Source organism: Pseudochaenichthys georgianus, unplaced genomic scaffold (genome assembly GCF_902827115.2).
Source record: "Pseudochaenichthys georgianus unplaced genomic scaffold, fPseGeo1.2 scaffold_1146_arrow_ctg1, whole genome shotgun sequence".
In the NCBI taxonomy this organism is placed as follows: domain Eukaryota; kingdom Metazoa; phylum Chordata; class Actinopteri; order Perciformes; family Channichthyidae; genus Pseudochaenichthys; species Pseudochaenichthys georgianus.
The window spans coordinates 1-24,863 of record NW_027262092.1 but is presented as its reverse complement, the minus strand read 5'-3'; the positions used below and the strand labels follow the sequence as shown (position 1 = coordinate 24,863).

General features: G+C 44.0%; 1 protein-coding gene and 4 non-coding genes across 5 annotated transcripts in view; 3 read left to right on the top strand and 2 right to left on the bottom strand.

The window, feature by feature from the left end:
- The window catches only part of LOC117440719 (lysyl oxidase homolog 2B-like), a gene marked incomplete at its 3' end in the record, with an annotated part of 37,878 nt that extends 17,901 nt beyond the window's left edge, over positions 1-19,977 (bottom strand). Inside the window, exon 1 of the mRNA XM_034076951.1 lies at positions 19,909-19,977. The remainder of the gene's footprint in view (positions 1-19,908) is intronic.
- trnaq-uug (transfer RNA glutamine (anticodon UUG)) lies at positions 3,969-4,040 on the top strand. Its single transcript has one exon. It is a non-coding gene; the product is annotated as a tRNA-Gln (tRNA).
- On the bottom strand, positions 6,035-6,106 carry trnaq-uug (transfer RNA glutamine (anticodon UUG)). The gene has a single exon. It is a non-coding gene; the product is annotated as a tRNA-Gln (tRNA).
- trnaq-cug (transfer RNA glutamine (anticodon CUG)) lies at positions 6,636-6,707 on the top strand. Its single transcript has one exon. It is a non-coding gene; the product is annotated as a tRNA-Gln (tRNA).
- On the top strand, positions 10,065-10,136 carry trnaq-cug (transfer RNA glutamine (anticodon CUG)). The gene has a single exon. It is a non-coding gene; the product is annotated as a tRNA-Gln (tRNA).
- Positions 19,978-24,863: the final 4,886 nt, after the last annotated feature.

The following is a 24,863-nucleotide window of genomic DNA, read 5'->3' as shown; positions in this document are numbered from 1 at the left end:
CTCTCAACAAACAAAGGGTACAAAGTAGGGCTGCCGTGATGATAACAACGATATGCGCATGTGCGATATTCACATCGCAGGACGTGACGATTTAAAAAAAAAAACATTCTTAATTTAATTTTTTTTTTTTTTTTTTTTAGGACTTGCGATATTAAGTAGGCAAATTAACTCAAACACCACATGTTATAATTATTTTTGCTGCTTGCTCTCATGTCAGGGGTGCTTGAGTGAGTGACAGCGAACCACCAATCAAATCTCCAAAGCAACCGGACCCGGAGATCAAAGGTAGAAACCCTGAAGGAAGTAGTTTCACGTGTTCCTCCAGTTCGGCGCTGCTAACCGAGCTAGCTCAGCTCGTTGCTCTGATAACTTAAGATCCAGACGTCCGTGACTAAAATCCTTCATCTGGTTAAATATAGTTAAAAAAATACCAATTGTATAGCTTTAAAGTTCAAGAAAGTTTGCGGGAAAAAAACGGTATTTTCTTCAATTCCTGTATGTTTTCATATCGCAATTTATATCGCGGGGGGGGGGGAAATCGCAATGTCCGTTTTTTCCAATATCGTGCAGCGCTAGTACAAAGATTACAGAAAATTAACTAGATCCCATAAAACCTTCAAACTACCATCTCCTTTGAGTGAAACATAATTCAAACCTTAGTCACTGCTACAATAAGAGAACTCACATGAGAGTAAAACGTAAATTGTTCTATTTTCTTCCACTTTGTGAATCCCTCCCCTTCCTGTTAGGCGTCGGATGGTCCTCACATGGACTCACATGGCCATTTGCCTGCAGAAAATAAGATGCGTGTCTTGTTTCGACACACTCCGGAGAAGGGGGGCCTTTCCTGAGTATGTTTCTTGTCCAGGAGGAAAAGTGGCACACGTGGAAAAGCGATTAGCGGCATGAGTTGTAAGCGAGAGGTGCAAGGGGGCCTCAATCTGTCGCAACTCAGCTGTGAGTCCCAGAGGCTATAATACATGCTTTTATTTGTAATAACATTTACTGTATGTTCGGCTTTATATGGCTGGAGATGACGCCATTGGTTGAACCTAAGCAGCAACTCTCCAGGCTGTAAACCCATATGAGACGAAAGTGTGAAAACACTCATAATCCTCCACGTGTGTCCCCTTCCACGTGCAGCTTTTACACACCATGTCGTAACTGGATAAACACTTCGAAGAGCTGAAGGGACTGCGGTAGCATTCACATTAAACCAAGCTATTTGGAAGATAGAGAGAATGTATCAATTCATACGTCTAACTACTCAGCATTGATCAGTGAACGGAGCTGGAGCCCATTGATGGCATCGACTGAAATAAGTCTGAGCTTCAAGAGAACCGTTTAAGACTAAAGCAGGATGAAACTGAACGGATTTATAGGAACGGGTCACCAAGAACAACAGCAATTATATAAAGTGCAGCTCCTTATGCTCCGAGACAACAAAGAGGTTTCGAAGGAAAGCAGAAGCACATCAGACAGACTTCACTGGAGGCTGGAAGAATGAGGCGGGGAGAAAGTTATAAACATATAAACTCTTGATAGTTATGGACGGTTGGTTCAGTTACCAAGCCCTCTGTGACTACTACAAGACGGGTGAAGCCAAAACATTCTGTAGTTATTAGTTTTAGTGGAGTAAAGACTGTGTTTAAAGGGATACCATTATGTCAGAACTTCAGTGTAACTTCCCGTCCACACAGCGGCGTGCGTTGAAGCTTCTGCCCGTTCACTTTGAATGGGGTGATGTCACTTTTAGCCGAACTGCATTTTGGGAAGTGACGTGGAGCGTTGCTGGCGTGGCTCGCTGCAAAAGTTGAGCAATGTTCAACTTTTGACGCCCCGGCAGAAGCGTCAGCCAATCGAATCATATGCCAGTACGAGCTCTAGCCAATAAACCGCTGCTTGTGTGTCTGGGGCGGGAGATTCGTGTGATTGGTTGTTGGTCGAGTTTCAGACACGCCCGCCGGCAAAGCGTCAACGCACGCCGCCGTGTGGACGGGCAGTTAGAGATGGGACAAAACCCAAACAGCTTTCTCTTCCTCGATTGGTTCAGACTTTGAATCCAGTGATCCCAGTTCAACCTGGAGATTAACGGTGAACCAACTTTTCATCCTGGTTTCTTTATCATTTCTACCAACTGCTCCGAATACTAGGATCTGTGAAACACACTCTAAATATGTCTCTGTGTGCTTTGGACCTTAGCGACAAGTGCAACTCAAATCCTCTTCTTCCATAATGTCTAAAGGACAGGGTCAGATATATCAGACCATCCCAGCAGAACTCGATGGGGACAAAACCCAAGATGTTCATGTCTTCATAGCACACATATTCAATAGACTAACAAAGTGGTTCCATGGTGTAACGGTGAGCACTCTGGACTTTGAAGCCAGTGATCCGAGTTCAAGTCTCAGTGGAACCTGGAGATCTACAGAGTCACCGCTCTGACCCCGCAGTCAGAGAGGGGGACCAAAGACTTTTCTCTTCCTCTATTGGTTCAGTCGCCAACAACGAGAAGCGAGAAAGCAAAGTTTAACCTAGATATAGTTGCATTCGGACTTTCCTCCATCTCTTCCAGCGAACTTCTGACATGATGGTTCAAACATATTGGATTAAATATCAATTATGTTTGAGATACATGTCTTTATTCCAGAGGAGCTGTGCTTCATAAAACTAAATCCACGGTAGATTTTGTTGAATGTTCTTGTGACTAAACCTGATAGTTTGGTAACCAGACCCCATAGTTCTGTTATCGAAGAACCGGCAAGTCTTGAAGAGTTTAATGCAGCGTCAGAATCTCACTGTCAGAGCTGTGGACATGAGGGACATGAGGGACGTGTCCATGAGGGACATGAGGGACGTGTCCATGAGGGACATGTCAGCATGTCTATAATATAAGGGTTACCCCGCTCGCCTCCTGAGTCTAGTACGGGTTACATGCAGAGTCTGAATCTCATTGTCTAAGTGAAATTAAAATCCTTCCAGGGTTTCCCACACATAGACTATACTTGGTCGGGCCGCCCAGGTATATTAACGGCCGCCCAGGTATATTAACGGCCGCCCAGGTATATTAACGGCCGCCCAGGTATATTAACGGCCGCCCAAGTATATTAACGGCCGCCCAGGTATATTAACGGCCGCCCAGGTATATTAACGGCCGCCCAGGTATATTAACGGCCGCCCAGGTATATTAACGGCCGCCCAGGCATATTAACGGCCGCCCAGGTATATTAACGGCCGCCCAGGTATATTAACGGCCGCCCAGGTATATTAACGGCCGCCCAAGTATATTTCGCGACCCATTTAGGTTTTGTTTTTTTTATAATTTTTTAATATTGCTACCACCACTACCGCTATTTCAGATATGTGGGAAACAGATCTGTGGGAAACACTCGCAGTTAATGGACCAGCACCAGAGGTGTTCCCATACACACAGGCGTTGGAGCTGTTCTTCATGAAATCCCAGAAGCATGAAGTGCTCTGACAAACAGTGCCATCTTTGCGCAACATGATTATACAGGAATGAAAAGTCAATAAATAAACATGTTGTTAAAACTTTTTTTTTTTTTTTTCTTCGGGCATCAGTTGCTCAGACGCTGCTGTTGTGTAATTAAACCAACAAGCAATTATATAAAAAACATTACATTGCTTACATTGAGGTTTTTATCCAAAGCGACTTACAATAAGTGCGTTCGACCAACAAAATACACACTTGAAGAAAACAGAATCATAAAGTACATCAGGCTTCATAGAGCCAAACATTTCAAGTTCACTATTGTGCAATATGGCTTATGTGTGATTTGTAAATTAGTAGAATCGACTTCGACGGTAACTTGTACATTTGAATAACTTTTAAATGTTTCTTCTGTGACACGAGGAGATGGATGAACTCAGAATATCACAGAGTGTTTTTACTCATAACACAGCTCCATTTCTGACAAAGAAACTGGGCAAATACACTCAGAACACATGGTTCCATGGTGTAATGGTGAGCACTCTGGACTTTGAAGCCAGTGATCCGAGTTCAAATCTCGGTGGAACCTGAAGATTAATTGTAAACCCACAGTTCATCCTGGTTTCCTTATATTTACAGTATAATATACCTCAAGGGGATCCATGTCTTCATCATACGGGCAATGAGTTGATGACAGCCTCAACCTTACTGTGTGAGATGGATAATCCCGTATACTTCATTGCTTCAGGATCAAATCAGGTTACTTTCTTTTAGTTCTAACGGAGCAAGGAAAAGGGAAACAATCTTATTGCCCTAGAGCAGGGTTTCTCAAACTTTTCATACCAAGGACTTAACCAATACAAAAACACTCGTGGACCACCTAACTCCACAAATATAAAAAAACAAATCGTTTTCCTAGAACAGATTACAAATCGCCTGAAAATGGTACAAACAAGTGGCAACATGTGTGACGAAGGTGTTGCGCTGGGCTATATCATGCAATTGAAAGTGAAACTTATCCTCGTTCCATTGCGGAGATATTCCCACAAGAGTGCGGAAAACTTTTATTTATTTCAAATGTGAAATGTTACCAATATACTCAGGGACCACTAGGGGGCGCTCACGGACCACCAATGGTCCGCGGACCACACTTTGAGAAGCACTGATCTAGAATAACTATTAACAGGTATGATTTAATCACACCAGCATTCAACAAAGCCCTGTTAATCCACTATTCATGGTTTCTTTCATGGTTTACAACTTAAAAGACACATCGTCCATCGTTCTCATCATTGTTAGGAGAGGTAAAGGACAGAGATCCGTGGTCGATACACAACCAATCAACCCATAGCTCAAAGTCCAAGAGAGCCGATCCATATGGCTTCATTTTCTCTGTTTTTGTCTACAAACGTCTGAACGTTGAACTCCGAATACACCATAGTTTTGGGTTACATAGCACACAGCGTGTCCGCAACCCGCAGTGAAGGAAAGACTGCCAGAACATATGTTTCCAATAGAGGTCTCGTCAAGTCTCTCCGCCAGCAGAACTCACCTTCAAACCAGCGAATACCAAGAACCCTTCACATGCCTCCTTCTAGCACTTTGAGTGAGCCGCAGCCACCTCCAAGTCTCTCTCTCCTTATCTGGAGTCAAAGGACTCAACAACATGCGGACAAACTCAAAGCAGATGTTCCAGAAAGTTCTGAAGAACCCCAAACTGGAGCGTGAATTAAAAGGACAACGACTGCATGGAAATAAACTGCTTTTATGGGGCGCTGAAGTGACATTACATCACGGTGGTTTGATGCTGGCGTTGTTGTCTGTTTGCAAAGTTAGAACTATTGGAGCAGACGAAGTTTACACAGTGACTAAACCACTAAGTACACAACAGCTGCTTAGGCTTTCAGGAATTAATTTATGGTTAGATAAACCATATGTTATTCTGTTTCTGCATCTCACTCGTCCTATAGCACCAGGGTTACCATTGATGGGAGCGATGGGAAACGTGTCTTTAAGGTGCAAACCAAACCGTATGAGAGAAACCAGGAGTAGTGGATTAACGGGGCTTTGCTGATGCTTCGTTTACATGAGACAGAAGCTGCCTGATTGATTCTGCGTATTTCAGAACCTGAAGCAAGGAAGTATACGGGTTGTCCTTCATGTCATACAGCAAGGTTGAGGCTGCCATCAACTCATATGACGAAGACATGGATCCCCTTGCGGTATATTATATATATATAAAGGGGATAAGCCGCCCGTATCATCACCAGAACTCCTTTCATTAATCACATCACTCCGGTTCTCCAACAACTCCATTGGCTCCCCGTTAAGCAGCGCACAGACTTCAAAGTGCTGCTCCTCGCCTTCAAGGCCCTTCACACTCTCGCACCTCCATATCTCTCTGAGCTCCTTCACATCTACCCTCTCGTGCTCTCCGATCCTCCTCTGCCTTCCAGCTCTCTGTACCTTCTGCCCGCCTGACCACCACGGGGTCACGAGCCTTCAGCCGCTCTGCCCCCCGTCTCTGGAACTCTCTCCCACTATTATTATTATTATTAAGGGGTTTCTGTCAACAAAAAAATCAGGTTCCACCGAGATTTGAACTGGGATCACTGGATTCAAAGTCCAGAGTGCTCACCATCACACCATGGAACCACGGTAGATAAACATTATGCACTTTGGTTTCGAGCACATGCATGTCTGTATTCCAGAGGAGCTGTGCTTCACAAAACTAAATCCACGGTACATGTTGTTGAATGTTCTTGTGACTAAACTTTCTGTTTTCATGTTGTGTCACTGGATTCAGAGTCCAGAGTGCTCACCATTGCACCATGGAACCACGTGTTTAGGGTTTTATTGCACGTTTTCTCTGCAGACTTTAGTCAACGTTGGACGACAGAGGAGTTGTGTCTATACAAGTAAAAACTAAGGTATACTTTGGCGTTTCTAGACCAGAGTCTTTTGATTATTTACAGTCAACCCAAACATATACAATAACAATATATAATCCCCCATTTCCAAAAGGGAACGCATGCCAGAACTTTACTGTAAGAGATTGGACAAAACCCAAACAGTGGACTCGTCATCTATTGGTTCAGCTACGAATTATTAAAAGCAAGAAACCAAAGTTTAACGTCGGTTTAGTTGCATTAGCTGAAAGAATGCCATGAACTCAGAATCTCATGGTTCCATGGTGTAATGGTGAGCACTCTGGACTCTGAATCCAGTGATCCGAGTTCAAATCTCGGTGGAACCTGATCATTTCCAAAGTTAAACCACCAATATAAAATATCTAATCTCCCATTTCCAATCTGTTTAAAGGGAACCCATCGGGTCAGAACGTCACTGTAAGAGATCGGGGAAACCTACTCTTCCTCCAGCATTTACAGTTATCAAATTCAAAGGTAGTCTTTCTAGTACAACATTTTAAAAGAAAGTAGAAAGAGTCATATTGCCCCGTGTTCACTGTCAAAAGGAACTGTTTGGCTGCGAGAACATTCAGAGAGGAAAGTCCCAAAAAACAGAAAACATGGTTAAAATACAAAGAATAAATAAATACCCTCATAACCCCTTACGGACTATTGGTTCAGTTACAAACTACGAGAAGCGAGAAACCAAAGGTTAACGTAGATTTAGTTGCATTAGCTGAAAAATAAAGTGCACTAAACCCCTGAACACATGGTTCCATGGTGATACATTGGAGTTACCCCACACATGTTTAGATGTAGGTTTAGGGTTTAAGGGGAAGAATTCATGTCAGAACTTCCCCGTAACAGTTCTTTCTTCTTCCAGCATTTAGAGTTATCAAATTCAGAGGTAGTTTATCCAGCAGTTCTCTCTTCCTCTATCGGTTCAGTTACAAACTACTGAAAGCTACTGGTTGCTTTATGTATGCCATAAGGTAGTCTTTCTAGTCCAAAAAGAAAGTAGAACGAGTCATTCCCCCGTAATCAAAAGAAACTGTTTATTTGCAAGAACTTTCAACCAACCTCTAAAAGTCAGAAATCAAAGTTTAACGTAGATATAGCCATAAACTCAGACTCTCGTGGTTCCATGGTGTACTGGTTAGCACTCTGGACTTTGAATCCACTGATCCCAGTTCAAATCTCGGTGGAACCTGAAGATTTACAGAGATACCCCACCACACATATTCAATATATGATCTCCCATCTCCAATGTATTTAAAAGGAGACCATAATATCAGAACTTCACTGTAAGAGATTGGGACCAAACACTTTTCACTTAATCTATTGGTTCAGTTTCAAACTAATAAAAGCGAGAAACCAAAGTTTAAAGTAGATTAAGTTGCATTTGCACTAAAGCCAGAGGTGGGGACTCGAGTCACATGACTTGACTCGAGTAGGGGGAAAAGGCAGACAGGTTAAGGGGGTGGGGGGGGGAAGTAGCGGAAAAATAAACCTATGAAACTAACTAGTGGGGAAAGCCTCGGTAAAAAGGTGCGTTTTGAGGGCTTTGGGTTGGGGCGCTGCGGATTTCGGGGGGGAGAGAGTTCCAGAGGGTGGGGGGGTGCCACACTGAAGGCTCTGTCACCAAAAGTCTGCAACCTGGTGCGGGGGGTGGAGAGGAGATCCTGTCCAGATGATCTTAGCTTCCGGGATGGAGTGGTAGCGGAGAAGGTCAGACAGGTATTGGGGGGCGAGGGCATGGAGGGATGTGTAAGTCAGAAGAAGGAGTTCATAGGTGATACGGTGCTTGACTGGGAGCCAGTGGAGGTGGATCAGGGTGGGGGTGATGTGCTGCCAGGGCTTGGTGTGAGTGAGCACCCTGGCAGCCGAGTTCTGCACATACTGGAGCCTGTCCAGGGCTTTACTGGGAACCCCCGAACAGGACTCCGTTGCAGTAATCCAACCGAGAGGAGACGAATGCATGATTGAGGGTCTCGGCCACGGAATCAGAGAGCGATGGTCGTAGACGGGAGATGTATATAATCTCCCATGTCAGTATTTGAACGGAAACCATCATGTCAGAACCTCACCGGAAGAGATGGTGACAAACCCCAAACGTTTGGAAGCCGGCTATAGTTATCCCAATATTTAAAAGTGGAGACGCCATGTCTTCCCGTAACTACAAGCCAATCAGCATCCTTCCTACAGTGTCAAAGGATGCTGAGAAACTTGTGTCTGAGCAAATAATTGAGCATTTAAACACTAGTAGATTTCCTCTGCGTCCAATGCAATTTGGCTTTAGGGCGAAATACTCAACAGAGACCGCCAACTGTGATTTCACAGAACAAATCAAATCAAAATGGATAAAGGTGGTGTTGGAGGAGCTGTGTTTCTTGGCCTAAAAAAGGCTTTTGACACTGTTAATCATAAAATACTCATATCTAAGCTTTCCAGTTTTAACTTTTCTGCACAAACACTTAGATGGTTAGAATCATATCTGTTTAACCGATCTCAGTATGTGAGAGTTCAAAATCATGAATCTGCTGACCTTCATCTTTCGACAGGCGTCCCACAAGGCTCAATCCTGGGACCATTACTATTTCCGCTCTATATAAATGATTTACCATCTGTATGTCCTGACACAAACATCCGAATGTATGCAGATGACACTAATATATGTACATGGAAGCAATATGACACAAGTGGCTAATGAACTGGTTCACCGTGGTTCATGTAACAGCTTGGTTGGAACGATGCTGTTTGCAACTAAATATTTGTAAAACAGTATGCATCTTCTTCACCAAAACAAAGTCCTCTTGTGTTGCGCCACATGTTTTTGTATCAGGGGAGAGGCTGCAGGTGGTGTCACAATACAAGTACCTTGGAGTCATGATTGTTTCAAGGCTCAGGTTAAAAAAAATATGTAATGGGGTCAAATTCAGTCTGTCGAATGTTAGGTTCACCAGAGATTACATGTCAATTGAGGCATCTCTGATGTACACACACTCTATGGTTCTCTCACACGTCACCTACTGTTTAACTACCTGGCCACATGCCAGAACAACAACATTACAACCACTGGAGTCATCGTACAAACAAACACTCAAAATACTGGACCAAAAAATTTGTTTTTTCGCATCACTGCCCGATACTCCAAAAATACAACTTGCTAAACTGGGAAAACCTCATTAAACAAATGCTTGCCTTGTTTACAAGATAGTCAACAGCCTTACCTCACCTCCTCTTAGACAGTGTATTAACATACGCACAACTGGGGGTACCAAGAGGTGCAGCGAGAGGAGGTTGCATTATTCCACTCAGAAAAAGTTCTTTCAGTCAGTCTTCATGTTCTGTTAAAGCTGCTCAGCGATGGAACTTGATCCCACCTCCAATCAGAGACCAGACCACATTCACTTTGTTTAAATCAAAACTCAATGTATTGTATTTACTTGTTTAAAATTAAATGTGTTTTGACTTTTAAAATCTATCCAGGGACTACAGATGAAAAATAGCCTCTTGGCTAACTCTGGCAGGTTTACAGAAATGTTCATTAATGACTGTCCCTGTTCAATTAATTAATTAAAAAAAAACAGTTGTCTCGTCCTCTATTGGTTCAGTAACCAACTACTAAAAGCAAGAAACCGTAGTTTAACGTAGATTAAGTTGCATTTGCTCGAAAAACAGTGCACTAAAACTCACAAACACATGGTTCCATGGTGTAACGGTGAGCACTCTGGACTCTGAATCCAGTGATCCGAGTTCAAATCTCGGTGGAACCTGACGACTTAGTGAAACAAAGTGCTCGATGTTTGACGATGCTTAATAATCCACTAAAAGATGGTAGAACTAAAATGGGTTAAATGCAACGTTTCTATTTCGCAGTGCGCCGGTCCTTTGTACACGAGAGACGATTGAAAGTTGATTCCTTGTTTATATAATATTTAGAAGGAAAGGTTTAGATTTTCAAAGAAATCAACCGACCATTCCAGCACTCCACGGGAGAGGTGGGAGCAAAACATAAACCGTCCATTCCTTCAGGATCTTGAATTGGCTAAATCAAGTTCCAAAGCGAGTCTTTCTTTCGTACAAAATGAGAAAAGGAAAATGAGACAAGTCATATTGACCAAGATTCCCAGAACAGGAATGCTGTGTTCTACTCTGTTCTGTTTTGCTCAGGACTCTGCAGCGGCGCTCCGGATCAGTTGCAGGTTTTTAAGGGATTCTCACACACTGGAGGGATAACCAAAGTCCTCTTCCAGCATGAGAGCAGCATGCTAACAGAGGTACCAACTGCAGCTGTGAACATGACAGGATGTATGATGACCCAGAAGAGCATCAGGACTGCTTGAGGCAGATGATAGCTACGTGATGAACATGATGACTCAGCCTCTATGGAGAGAGACATCAAGCATGCTCATTTCTGACGTGGAGCTAATCTGAAGTAAACATTGAAGACTGCTTTCTGTTCCTCCATCTTGTGACTGTGTGACTCCCTCTCTTGATATCAGCATGTGAAGGACACTGCTCAGGAACTAGTCTCTGTATGTGATGACTCCTTCCATCTGGAGAGGATCCCAGATACACGGATCCTGAGGCTGAAGCTCAAGCCAGTGGCGAATGATATTTTCTTAACAATGTTCCAGTGAGCACACGAGTTCCACATCGTGAAGAGGAACAGAAAGGAGCAACAGCTGTGGAGGAAAAGGAATAACAAACCAATGACAACATCGCATTCCTCCCCGGCGACAGACAATAAAACATGTCAAATCTGTTTTGCACACTCTCAACATCAAAATACACTCTCGACAACCAAAGGCATACTTCCTCTGACATTGATGCATGCTGGTCTTTAACGTGCAGACACTCATCAATGCGAGTCTCTGGAGGCCGAACATCTGCTCTGTGGGAATGTCTCAGGGTGAACGCCTCTATCATGGCAGTTTATAACAAGTCACTTATATTAAGGTACACTTAATCGCCATCAACTAGTTGTTAATTAACATAATACTAATACATGTTATTTATATAGCTGTTTTCCTGGTGCTCAAAGTGCTTTACAAACAAGTAATAATTAACATGACATACTTCCCCTTCTTTCTTAAGATTGTAATGTGAATAATCGCTGAATGAATCCTCTTCCTGTGTCTCTTTCATGGAGTCATTGCTCTTCTGTGTAACTTGGTCAGATCTTGGTACTATCTGCTCGAGCAGGACCTTCAAGCTGGAGATAAGATTCTGTTAAATGCTATAACTCTTTATGAAATAACACAACTTTGGTTTCAGCTTGTATATTTGTTCTTTTCTAACCAGAAGGTGATTAAGTGTGGAATTACACAACCACAACAGCCTCTACAGAAACATCTCGCAGCCGAGCGGAAAACAATTAAAGCTTTTTGAGATTGTGACACAAAGGGGAAGACATGTTTGAATCCATAGATCAGCGGTTCCCAACCTTTTTCAACTCAGGGCCCACTTAAGAATCAAAAAATGTTTTGCGGCCCACATTCAACCATAAACAATACGGAGGCTAAATAAAGTTCTGATTGGTCGATTCAGAACATGTGACACGTTGTTAATCCAGTAGAACAGACTGCTATCAAGGGCTGTAATGACCGTTGCTAAGGAATGTAATGACCGTTGCTAAGGACTGTAATGACCGTTGCTGAGGACTGTAATGACCGTTGCTAAGGACTGTAATGACCGTTGCTAAGAACTGTAATGACCGTTGCTAAGAACTGTATTGACCGTTGCTAAGGACTGTAATGACCGTTGCTGAGGACTGTAATGGCCGCTGCTAAGGACTGTAATGACCGTTGCTAAGGACTGTAATGACCGTTGCTGAGGACTGAAATGACCGCTGCTAAGGACTGTAATGACCGTTGCTAAGGACTGTAATGACCGTTGCTAAGGACTGTAATGACCGTTGCTGAGGACTGTAATGACCGCTGCTAAGGACTGTAATGACCGTTGCTAAGGACTGTATTGACCGTTGCTAAGGACTGTAATGACCGTTGCTAAGGACTGTATTGACCGTTGCTAAGGACTGTAATGACCGTTGCTGAGGACTGTAATGACCGCTGCTAAGGACTGTAATGACCGTTGCTAAGGACTGTAATGACCGTTGCTAAGGACTGTAATGACCGTTGCTATGGACTGTAATGACCGTTGCTAAGGACTGTATTGACCGTTGCTAAGGACTGTAATGACCGTTGCTGAGGACTGTAATGACCGTTGCTAAGGACTGTAATGACCGTTGCTAAGGACTGTAATGACCGTTGCTAAAGAGGATCAAGAAAGAAAAAGGAAGAGGTTCAAATAAAAAAAATCTTAATAATGAAAAGGTTTCCACACAAATCATAATGTTTTGCAAATTATTTGGCGGCAAATATTGAATTTACATTTACACCCTTTGATATTTTATTTGGGCTTTTAGTTGAAGACCGCACACAGTTAATAAAAACTATTCTTCTGGCTAAAATACATATTTTTAAAAGTCAATCAAGGAGTAATCCTAATTTACGGTGTTTGAAGAGTAGATTAGCCGTGGCTCAACACGCCATGAAATGGGAAATCATGAGCTCTAACGAAGAGTGGGATTAAAGGAACAATAAATATGCCATGTTGTGTTTTTGGTTGTCAACCTATTTTTTTTGTGAAATGTTGAAGTGATCCCACTGACTGCGTCTTTATTTCTTCTGTTTTTGTTTAGTTTTTGTCTGAGATGGGTGTGTCATCTCCTATATGTTATTGTTATGTCCATGTTTGTGTCTTTAGCCTGTACAACGTTTACAAATTATATATTTGGCGGCCCACTTGCAATTCCTTCGCGGACCACTAGGGGGCCGCGGCCCACAGTTTGGGAACCAAGTGCAAAGAGTCATCAAGGTGAGTTATGGAGGGAGATTTACAGCGAGGGAAGAGAAGGATTTGACTCCGAGGGGAATATGACTAAAGAGAGGAAAACATGCGACTTGTAATCTACTTCCAAGATGGAAAAGGAGAATAACGGAAAGGAAATCTGCCCTAAAGAAGTAAAGACATGCAACTCGAGAGGAATGATTGTATTAAGGGTAGATATACATTGATATGAAACCATACATACCACCCGTCAGTTTGAGAAGTTTGGACTTATTTTGCTTTACATTCACGACCCTCAAAGACTGAGAGGGGAATAGCACTGTTTGCACAACTTTGACCACGAATTAAAATGTTAAAAATAATACAATAAGGAACTCTAGCTCATTATAGGCTTTCTCTTCTCTTACTGTTATATAACTATTAATGCCGTTATCAAATATTCTGCAAATATACTTGACTTTGAATCGATTTGTTTAAAAATGATAAATCGTGATATTAGAGCAGCAAAGTAGATCACGGACACCAACTCTTGATAATCGACTTATTGTAAACACATTTCTCAAACATGTCGGTAAATATGGAGATTTGCTGTTTTTTACGTTAATAATATCTTTGGGTTAAGGAATGACGATTTAAAGACGTCCTCTTTAGAAACGTTTTCACTAACTTCTGACATTTTTTTAGACCAAAGAATCAATCCGTTGTTCTAGTAAATTAGCAGATTCATGCAAAATGGCGGATTAAGTTTGCGCTAGTGACTTTAGTGTAAGAGCCCAAGTCGTTCCATCTTCTCCCGCTTATCCGTGGTCGGGTCTCGGGTATCAGTTCCAGCAGAGAGCCCCAAACGTTCCTGTCCCCTCATCAACCAGCTCTGACTGGGGGGTCCCAAGGCGCTCCCAGGCCAGAAGAGATATAGTCCCTCCACCTGGTCCTAGGTCTACCCCTCGGTCTCCTCCCAGCTGGACGTGCCTGGAACACCTCCCTAGGGAGGCGCCCAGGTGGCATCCTAACTAGGTGCCCGAGCACAAGTCGTTAAGTCCATCAAATGCTTTCTTTACAGGCCGTTGCTGCACATGCATTTATTCAGACAGACCTGCAGATCTGTGTGAATGCACATGAAGAGTTTTCAAGGAACTACAACATAAATGTCCACTCAGCTAAAACAAGGACGTGATTCATAAATGAACAGAAGAACCAAGGGGGATGAATGAAACTACGATTCGTTATATAAGCTCGCTAGAGAAGAGGTGGAAAGTGTGTACAGATGAACTGGGACACGTCTTCCAGTGAAATGTATTTTCCAAGTCTTAGAGAAGTGACCGGAGAGCAGTACAACGTTACAACCCATTCTCAAAAGCTTTTGATGACTTATAATTCAGAACCAAAAATGGCTTCACCGATTGCAACGCTCAGCCTTAATTACAGCTCCTCCCTGACCTCCACATAAAGTCTGAGAATATCCCTGCTCCCAGACGGCTGTGTGTGTGTGTGTGTGTGTGTGTGTGTGTGTGTGTGTGTGTGTGTGTGTGTGTGTGTGTGTGTGTGTGTGTGTGTGTGTGTGTACGTGTACGTGTACGTGTGCGTGTGCGTGTGCGTGTGTGTGTGTGTGTGTGTTTTGACTTAAATAACTCTGACTGCATCACTGTTCGTGTCGTTGGGATAAATGAGGCCGTTTGTTGCCAAAACATCACATTTCATAAACCCTGGTGTTGCAGCAGAGGACTCTTTAAAGTAGAGACACTACATACTGATATACACCTGAACATCAGCAGGAGAGGACTCTTTAAAGTAGAGACACTACATACTGACATACACCTGAACATCAGCAGGAGAGGACTCTTTAAAGTAGAGACACTACACACTGATATACACCTGAACATCAGCAGGAGAGGACTCTTTAAAGTAGAGACACTACATACTGACATACACCTGAACATCAGCAGGAGAGGACTCTTTAAAGTAGAGACACTACATACTGATATACACCTGAACATCAGCAGGAGAGGACTCTTTAAAGTAGAGACACTACATACTGACATACACCTGAACATCAGCAGGAGAGGACTCTTTAAAGTAGAGACACTACACACTGATATACACCTGAACATCAGCAGGAGAGGACTCTTTAAAGTAGAGACACTACATACTGACATACACCTGAACATCAGCAGGAGAGGACTCTTTAAAGTAGAGACACTACATACTGATATACACCTGAACATCAGCAGGAGAGGACTCTTTAAAGTAGAGACACTACATACTGACATACACCTGAACATCAGCAGGAGAGGACTCTTTAAAGTAGAGACACTACATACTGATATACACCTGAACATCAGCAGGAGAGGACTCTTTAAAGTAGAGACACTACATACTGACATACACCTGAACATCAGCAGGAGAGGACTCTTTAAAGTAGAGACACTACACACTGATATACACCTGAACATCAGCAGGAGAGGACTCTTTAAAGTAGAGACACTACATACTGACATACACCTGAACATCAGCAGGAGAGGACTCTTTAAAGTAGAGACACTACATACTGATATACACCTGAACATCAGCAGGAGAGGACTCTTTAAAGTAGAGACACTACACACTGACATACACCTGAACATCAGCAGGAGAGGACTCTTTAAAGTAGAGACACTACATACTGATATACACCTGAACATCAGCAGGAGAGGACTCTTTAAAGTAGAGACACTACATACTGACATACACCTGAACATCAGCAGGAGAGGACTCTTTAAAGTAGAGACACTACATACTGATATACACCTGAACATCAGCAGGAGAGGACTCTTTAAAGTAGAGACACTACATACTGATATACACCTGAACATCAGCAGGAGAGGACTCTTTAAAGTAGAGTCACTACACACTGATATACACCTGAACATCAGCAGGAGAGGACTCTTTAAAGTAGAGACACTACATACTGATATACACCTGAACATCAGCAGGAGAGGACTCTTTAAAGTAGAGGCACTACATACTGATATACACCTGAACATCAGCAGGAGAGGACTCTTTAAAGTAGAGACACTACATACTGATATACACCTGAACATCAGCAGGAGAGGACTCTTTAAAGTAGAGGCACTACATACTGATATACACCTGAACATCAGCAGGAGAGGACTCTTTAAAGTAGAGGCACTACATACTGATATACACCTGAACGTCAGCAGGAGAGGACTCTTTAAAGTAGAGACACTACATACTGATATACACCTGAACATCAGCAGGAGAGGACTCTTTAAAGTAGAGGCACTACATACTGATATACACCTGAACATCAGCAGGAGAGGACTCTTTAAAGTAGAGTCACTACACACTGATATACACCTGAACATCAGCAGGAGAGGACTCTTTAAAGTAGAGGCACTACATACTGATATACACCTGAACATCAGCAGGAGAGGACTCTTTAAAGTAGAGACACTACATACTGATATACACCTGAACATCAGCAGGAGAGGACTCTTTAAAGTAGAGGCACTACATACTGATATACACCTGAACATCAGCAGGAGAGGACTCTTTAAAGTAGAGGCACTACATACTGATATACACCTGAACGTCAGCAGGAGAGGACTCTTTAAAGTAGAGACACTACATACTGATATACACCTGAACATCAGCAGGAGAGGACTCTTTAAAGTAGAGGCACTACATACTGATATACACCTGAACATCAGCAGGAGAGGACTCTTTAAAGTAGAGTCACTACACACTGATATACACCTGAACATCAGCAGGAGAGGACTCTTTAAAGTAGAGACACTACATACTGATATACACCTGAACATCAGCAGGAGAGGACTCTTTAAAGTAGAGTCACTACACACTGATATACACCTGAACATCAGCAGGAGAGGACTCTTTAAAGTAGAGACACTACATACTGATATACACCTGAACATCAGCAGGAGAGGACTCTTTAAAGTAGAGGCACTACATACTGATATACACCTGAACATCAGCAGGAGAGGACTCTTTAAAGTAGAGACACTACATACTGATATACACCTGAACATCAGCAGGAGAGGACTCTTTAAAGTAGAGGCACTACATACTGATATACACCTGAACATCAGCAGGAGAGGACTCTTTAAAGTAGAGGCACTACATACTGATATACACCTGAACGTCAGCAGGAGAGGACTCTTTAAAGTAGAGACACTACATACTGATATACACCTGAACATCAGCAGGAGAGGACTCTTTAAAGTAGAGGCACTACATACTGATATACACCTGAACATCAGCAGGAGAGGACTCTTTAAAGTAGAGTCACTACACACTGATATACACCTGAACATCAGCAGGAGAGGACTCTTTAAAGTAGAGACACTACATACTGATATACACCTGAACATCAGCAGGAGAGGACTCTTTAAAGTAGAGGCACTACATACTGATATACACCTGAACATCAGCAGGAGAGGACTCTTTAAAGTAGAGACACTACATACTGATATACACCTGAACATCAGCAGGAGAGGACTCTTTAAAGTAGAGGCACTACATACTGATATACACCTGAACATCAGCAGGAGAGGACTCTTTAAAGTAGAGACACTACATACTGATATACACCTGAACATCAGCAGGAGAGGACTCTTTAAAGTAGAGACACTACATACTGATATAAACCTGAACATCAGAGGAGAGGACTCTTTAAAGTAGAGCCACTACATACTGATATACACCTAAACATCAGCAGGAGAGGACTCTTTAAAGTAGAGACACTACATACTGATATACACCTGAACATCAGCAGGAGAGGACTCTTTAAAGTAGAGACACTACATACTGATATACACCTGAACATCAGCAGGAGAGGACTCTTTAAAGTGTCCTTAGGCAAGATACTGATCCTGTTGATCCACGGTATTGATATATAGTGTATTTAAAACGCTTTGGAAGCATCAGCTAAATGACCGATCTGTGTTTACTGTATAACCAAAAGAGACACAATGCTAAATATACAGCCCCATGCTGACCGCAGGACAAACCCATGGAACGAGATGTTTTTTTTTAACAAGTCTGCGAATACACCGGCAAAATGTCAACAATGCGAGCACACAAAGAGGTCACAGAGAGGAATCTGAGAGCAGGGGTCAAAGGTCAGCGACACGTGCATGACAGGGTTTACGTTTCACCTCGATGTGAGCTCACCCCCCGGGGTATTACCTCTCTGATTCGGAGCTTACCCAGATGGCAAAAATACACACATCTTTTACTCAAGTAGAAGTACAGATACTCGTGTTTAAAGATACTCTGGTGAAAGTAGAAGTACTGACTAAACTTCTTTGCTCAAGTCAAAGTAAAGAGGCTTTGAAGTGTCCTTCAGTAAAAAGTACCCATAGCTAGCAGCTGCTTTAAAGAGTACCTGACCTCCCTTTATATTAACAGAACAATAATGTCATTGTTAGCTAATGAATGTTTCCATGGTGACCAACGGCAACATGACAACGTTTCCATTGGTCCCTCTTCTTTAGAGAAGACCAGGAAGTGATGGATACACGGATCGTGTTCCAACCAATAGGCACGCAGTGACTCTGAAGAATAATGATCACGCACCAACACACATTCAGACTAAAGGAACCAGCTGTTTGGGAAATGAGAGAAGTAGAAAGTACAGGTATTTGAGTTCAACATGTGAGAAGTAGAAAGGACAGGTATTTGAGTTCAACATGTGAGAAGTAGAAAGTACAGGTATTTGAGTTCAACATGTAAGAAGTAGAAAGTACAGGTATTTGAGTTCAACATGTAAGAAGTAGAAAGTACAGGTATTTGTGTTCAACATGTAAGAAGTAGAAAGTACAGGTATTTGGGTTCAACATGTGAGAAGTAGAAAGTACAGGTATTTGAGTTCAACATGTGAGAAGTAGAAAGTACAGGTATTTGAGTTCAACATGTAAGAAGTAGAAAGTACAGGTATTTGTGTTCAACATGTGAGAAGTAGAAAGTACAGGTATTTGGGTTCAACATGTGAGAAGTAGAAAGTACAGGTATTTGTGTTCAACATGTGAGAAGTAGAAAGTACAGGTATTTGTGTTCAACATGTGAGAAGTAGAAAGTACAGGTATTTGGGTTCAACATGTGAGAAGTAGAAAGTACAGGTATTTGTGTTCAACATGTGAGAAGTAGAAAGTACAGGTATTTGTGTTCAACATGTAAGAAGTAGAAAGTACAAGTATTTGTGTTCAACATGTGAGAAGTAGAAAGTACAGGTATTTGTGTTCAACATGTGAGAAGTAGAAAGTACAGGTATTTGTGTTCAACATGTGAGAAGTAGAAAGTACAGGTATTTGAGTTCAACATGTAAGAAGTCAAAGAAAAAAGTTGTCAGTAAAATAAGTAGTGGAGTAAAGTACTGATACCAGAAACATGTACTTAAGTACCGTAATGAAGTACTTGTACTCAATACTTCACACCTCTGCCCTCGCCTGAAAGGCAGCTTTAAACTTTCTCTGAAAGTTATGATCTGTCCACACCGCAACATGTCGTCATGCCTACCATTACACACCAGAAACTGTGTGTGTGTGTGTGTGTGTGTGTGTGTGTGTGTGTGTGTGTGTGTGTGTGTGTGTGTGTGTGTGTGTGTGTGTGTGTGTGTGTGTGTGCGCGTGCGTGCGTGTGCGTGTGCGTGTGTGTGTGTGTGTGTCACCAGATTACCACTTCCAGATGATAAGTCCAGGCCCGGCTGTTGTAAATGCTCCGTGCCCATTTTCTTTTTAGTGAATGGAAAAGCTGAGTCGGGTATTTGCTCTGTTTTCTCTGCGTGACGCCAGACGTCTAGACCTCCCCAGCCGAGCGCCGAGAAGCATAATCTGTACCGTTTGTCTCCAAACCCCCCTGCAGGAGGGCCGTGTGGGCGTCTGCTCTCAGTGTGCAGCGTGAAAGAGGAGACGAGGCGGTTTTACACATTGTTTACTAGAAAGTGAGGGCTAACAATGTACACAGTACGTTATAAAGCGTCGCCATCGGGTGTGTGTAAAGACTACAAGCCCCATTTAAAGGATGTGTAGATGGAGTGCATGGGGGTGTCATTATCCTGAGTGTGTGTTGGGTGTAACTTCTTCAAACCAATCAGAGCTGCATCTCCCACTCCCTTACGAAAGCCACGTGCAAAGAGAAAACTGCTATTTAAACACTGAGAACGCTTATGTGCACATCGCCGCCTACCCAGCGTCCAAGTCCTCTGACGCAACTCCATCCGTCTGCATCTGTGCAAACCTGTGTGTCGCCCCTGTGTGAGACAACCCGAGTGCAGGCGTCGTGCATCCTGAACAAAGACAGTGGCTGTTGCCCCTGTCGGTGGAAAGGGGGCAGATGTGTCTCGATGTACCCCTGGACGAGATGCTCAACCCGAGTCGCTCCTGGTGGCAACAGTGTGTGTGGATGTCAGCCGCTCCCTGGTCTAGTGGGCGTGGCTCCGTATGAATGAGGTGTGGATGGATAACTTGGAAATGAGAATCGTTTGAAAGGTCATAAAGAACTGGCTGTTTAAGTTCAGTCCGTCTCCCATTTCAAAAGCAGAAGAACACGGCGCCATTGAAGGTTGCTCATTGGTCAGCAATACCTGATAACAACTAACCCTAACCCAACACCCCCACACCCACTGCTATTTATTACATTTTCACTTTATTATCTGCCCAACTTGTTTGTCGTTCACCGTGTACAGCGGCCTTGGGTCCCTTGAAAGGTGCCATAATACATTTAATCTATTATTATTATTATTCTTACCCAAAGCCTTACATAATCCTGCAAGTAGGCTAGGTTACTGCAATTGGGTAATTCTCTGAATCGGGTGCCTTTTGGGTCTTCGCACTTTTTAAGAAAATACCTTAAAATATTGCATTTTTTATCATAACGTCTGGTTATGATCTGAGGACGGGGCTGAATGCGACGGGGCTGAACGTGACGGGGTTGAATTAGTGTTAATTTCGTTGACTAAAACTATGACGAAATATGTTCGCCAACGACCTTTTTTTTCCATGACGAAAACGAGACGATGACGAGACGGCACCGACGGCAGTAAACAATAACTGTAACGAAATCATCATGCAATATCGTTGACGAAAAGTGACGAGACGAAAATGTAGTTTACTAAATAAAAACTATGACAAAATCTCTCTTTACTTTCTAGTTTGACTGAAATGTTCTATAATCTGATGACTAAAAAAGACTCAACAGTTTTCTTTGACTAAAATAAGACTAAAATGCTCAGACTTTTAGTCGACTAAAACTTGACTAAATAGAAACAGGATGAAGGTGACTAAATATGACTAAAACTAAAAAGGAAATTTAACACAGGACTAAGAATAAATTAAAAAATAGCTGACGAAATTAACACTAGGCTGAATGAGACGGGGCTGAATGCGACGGGGTGACGGGGCTGAATGTGACGGGGTTGAATGCGACGGGGCTGAATGCGACGGGGTGACGGGGCTGAATGCGACGGGGTGACGGGGCTGAATGCGACGGGGTGAATGCGACGGGGTGACGGGGCTGAATGCGACGGGGTGAATGTGACGGGGTGAATGCGACGGGGTTGAATGCGACGGGGTGAATGCGACGGGGCTGAATGCGACGGGGTTGAATGCGACGGGGCTGAATGCGACGGGGTGAATGCGACGGGGCTGAATGCGACGGGGTTGAATGCGACGGGGTGAATGCGACGGGGCTGAATGCGACGGGGTTGAATGCGACGGGGTGAATGCGACGGGGCTGAATGCGACGGGGTGAATGCGACGGGGCTGAATGCGACGGGGTTGAATGCGACGGGGTTGAATGCGACGGGGCTGAATGCGCCGGGGTTGAATGCGACGGGGCTGAATGCGACGGGGTGAATGCGACGGGGCTGAATGCGACGGGGCTGAATGCGACGGGGTTGAATGCGACGGGGTTGAATGCGACGGGGTGAATGCGATGGGGCTGAATGCGACGGGGTGAATGCGACGGGGTTGAATGCGACGGGGTTGAATGCGACGGGGTGAATGCGACGGGGCTGAATGCGACGGGGTTGAATGCGACGGGGCTGAATGCGACGGGGTGAATGCGACGGGGCTGAATGCGACGGGGTTGAATGCGACGGGGTTGAATGCGACGGGGCTGAATGCGCCGGGGTTGAATGCGACGGGGTTGAATGCGACGGGGCTGAATGCGACGGGGTGAATACGACGGGGCTGAATGCGACGGGGTGAATGCGACGGGGCTGAATGCGACGGGCTGAATGCGACGGGGTTGAATGCGACGGGGTGAATGCGACGGGGTGAATGCGACGGGGCTGAATGCTCAATCTGACATTAAAAAATGTAATATAGGTAAGAGAAGACACCTGCCTTTCTTTGCCGCCTTTTCCTCAATAGACTTCTGTCTCCCTCAACGCAGACGTCACATGGACTGATCCATTATTTTAATAGGGGGTAAAATGTATAGCGTGACGGGGTTGAACCAATTTCATAGATAATTCATGTCTTAAAAGTTAAAGTACCGCATGATTATATCAGCATCCACATGTTGGTGTGTAATGTGTGATGATGCTCAGTGAGGACATGCAAACATGTGTGACTACTACAAAGACAACTAATTATTATAAAACAAAAACAAAACAAATATATTTAGTTTTACATTGTAATGCAAAACACCCTGTTCCTTTAATGCAGTGCTTTAACATATATTGTTGTAGTTTCATTTCAGACCTTTGAAGTATGCTTGGGGGACTCAGTATGCTTGGGGGACTCCAAGGGCACCCATTCAGAGATCACTCAATTGCTACGACTTGCACAATTTTGTCACATGGAAATGCTCTGGTGTGAGACGAGCAGGGACGGTAACTGAGCCGCTTTCCCACGGATAAAAGAAAGAGTCTTTTCGGTCTGAAAGTAAAGAGGTGAGAGTTAGAGAACGAGCCTGCTGGTCATTTCTCTCGACCCCGTTAGCTCTCGGCTACATTAGCTCTCGACCCGATTCGCTCTCGGCTACATTAGCTCTCGACCCGATTCGCTCTCGGCTACATTAGCTCTCGGCCCCATTAGCTCTCGGCTACATTAGCTCTCGACTACATTAGCTCTCGACCCCATTAGCTCTCGGCTACATTAGCTCTCGGCCCCATTAGCTCTCGGCCCCATTAGCTCTCGGCCACATTAGCTCTCGGCTACATTAGCTCTCGACCCCATTAGCTCTCGGCCACATTAGCTCTCGACCCCATTAGCTCTCGGCAACATTAGCTCTCGGCAACATTAGCTCTCGACCCCATTAGCTCTCGGCAACATTAGCTCTCGGCCACATTAGCTCTCGGCCCCATTAGCTCTCGGCCCCATTAGCTCTCGGCCACATTAGCTCTCGGCCCCATTAGCTCTCGGCCCCATTAGCTCTCGGCCACATTAGCTCTCGACCCCATTAGCTCTCGGCAACATTAGCTCTCGGCAACATTAGCTCTCGGCTACATTAGCTCTCGGCTACATTAGCTCTCGACCCCATTAGCTCTCGGCAACATTAGCTCTCGACCCCATTAGCTCTCGGCCACATTAGCTCTCGGCTACATTAGCTCTCGACCCCATTAGCTCTCGGCTACATTAGCTCTCGGCCACATTAGCTCTCGGCTACATTAGCTCTCGACCCCATTAGCTCTCGGCTACATTAGCTCTCGGCCACATTAGCTCTCGGCTACATTAGCTCTCGACCCCATTAGCTCTCGGCAACATTAGCTCTCGACCCCATTAGCTCTTGGCCACATTAGCTCTCGGCTACATTAGCTCTCGACCCCATTAGCTCTCGGCTACATTAGCTCTCGGCCACATTAGCTCTCGACCCCATTAGCTCTCGGCTACATTAGCTCTCGGCCACATTAGCTCTCGGCAACATAGTTTTTTCAAGCCTTTTGTTTCCGCTTGTAGGAAACAGCACTTTGTTTTGTGGATATCTTCCAACTCGTTGTGTTTTGGCTCCTTTGGAAAACGTGTTCTCTCGTATTAAGAGATGTGTTTCTGGAACCGGTGTGAAGAGAATTAAGCTGAGCAGTTTCTGAATCTGAGGTCACTCGAGAAGACGACGGCTAGTTCCTGACATATCTTTACCCACTTCACTGCAGAGTCTCTTGCAGTGGAGATAACATACTTGTATGCTATTATGCCCTCTGGCGAACGCAGACAGATATAGGATAACAGTAAATGTTCATGACGGCTATGAGAAGCACTCAAAGTAGTGCTGTTGTGTGAGGAAAAGGCTGAGATGATATCGATCTCAGTAAAGCAGAGAAGCTGCTGATTGATGAGACGCCTCTCTGTTGGTGTGTCAACTCTCACATCCTTGTTATCCTCCATAGCCCCTTTAACAGACTCTGCAGCCAGAGAGAGTACATAGCGCTTCATCCAGTCTGTAAGACCCCTCAAAGCGCTGTACATGTCGTTCACCCATTCGTACAGAGCAGTGTATCGGACCTAACATTCACACACGCTGGCCATCGGGAGCAGCTCAGGGTTCAGTATCTCGCCCAAGGACACATCGACATGTTGACTGCACGGGCCGGGATCGAACCCACAACCTTCTGGTAGAAAGACTCCCTCGCAGCCACAGTCCCTAACGACTCCTAAACCCTGGCAGGGCCTCGTGTGAGAGAACGCTCT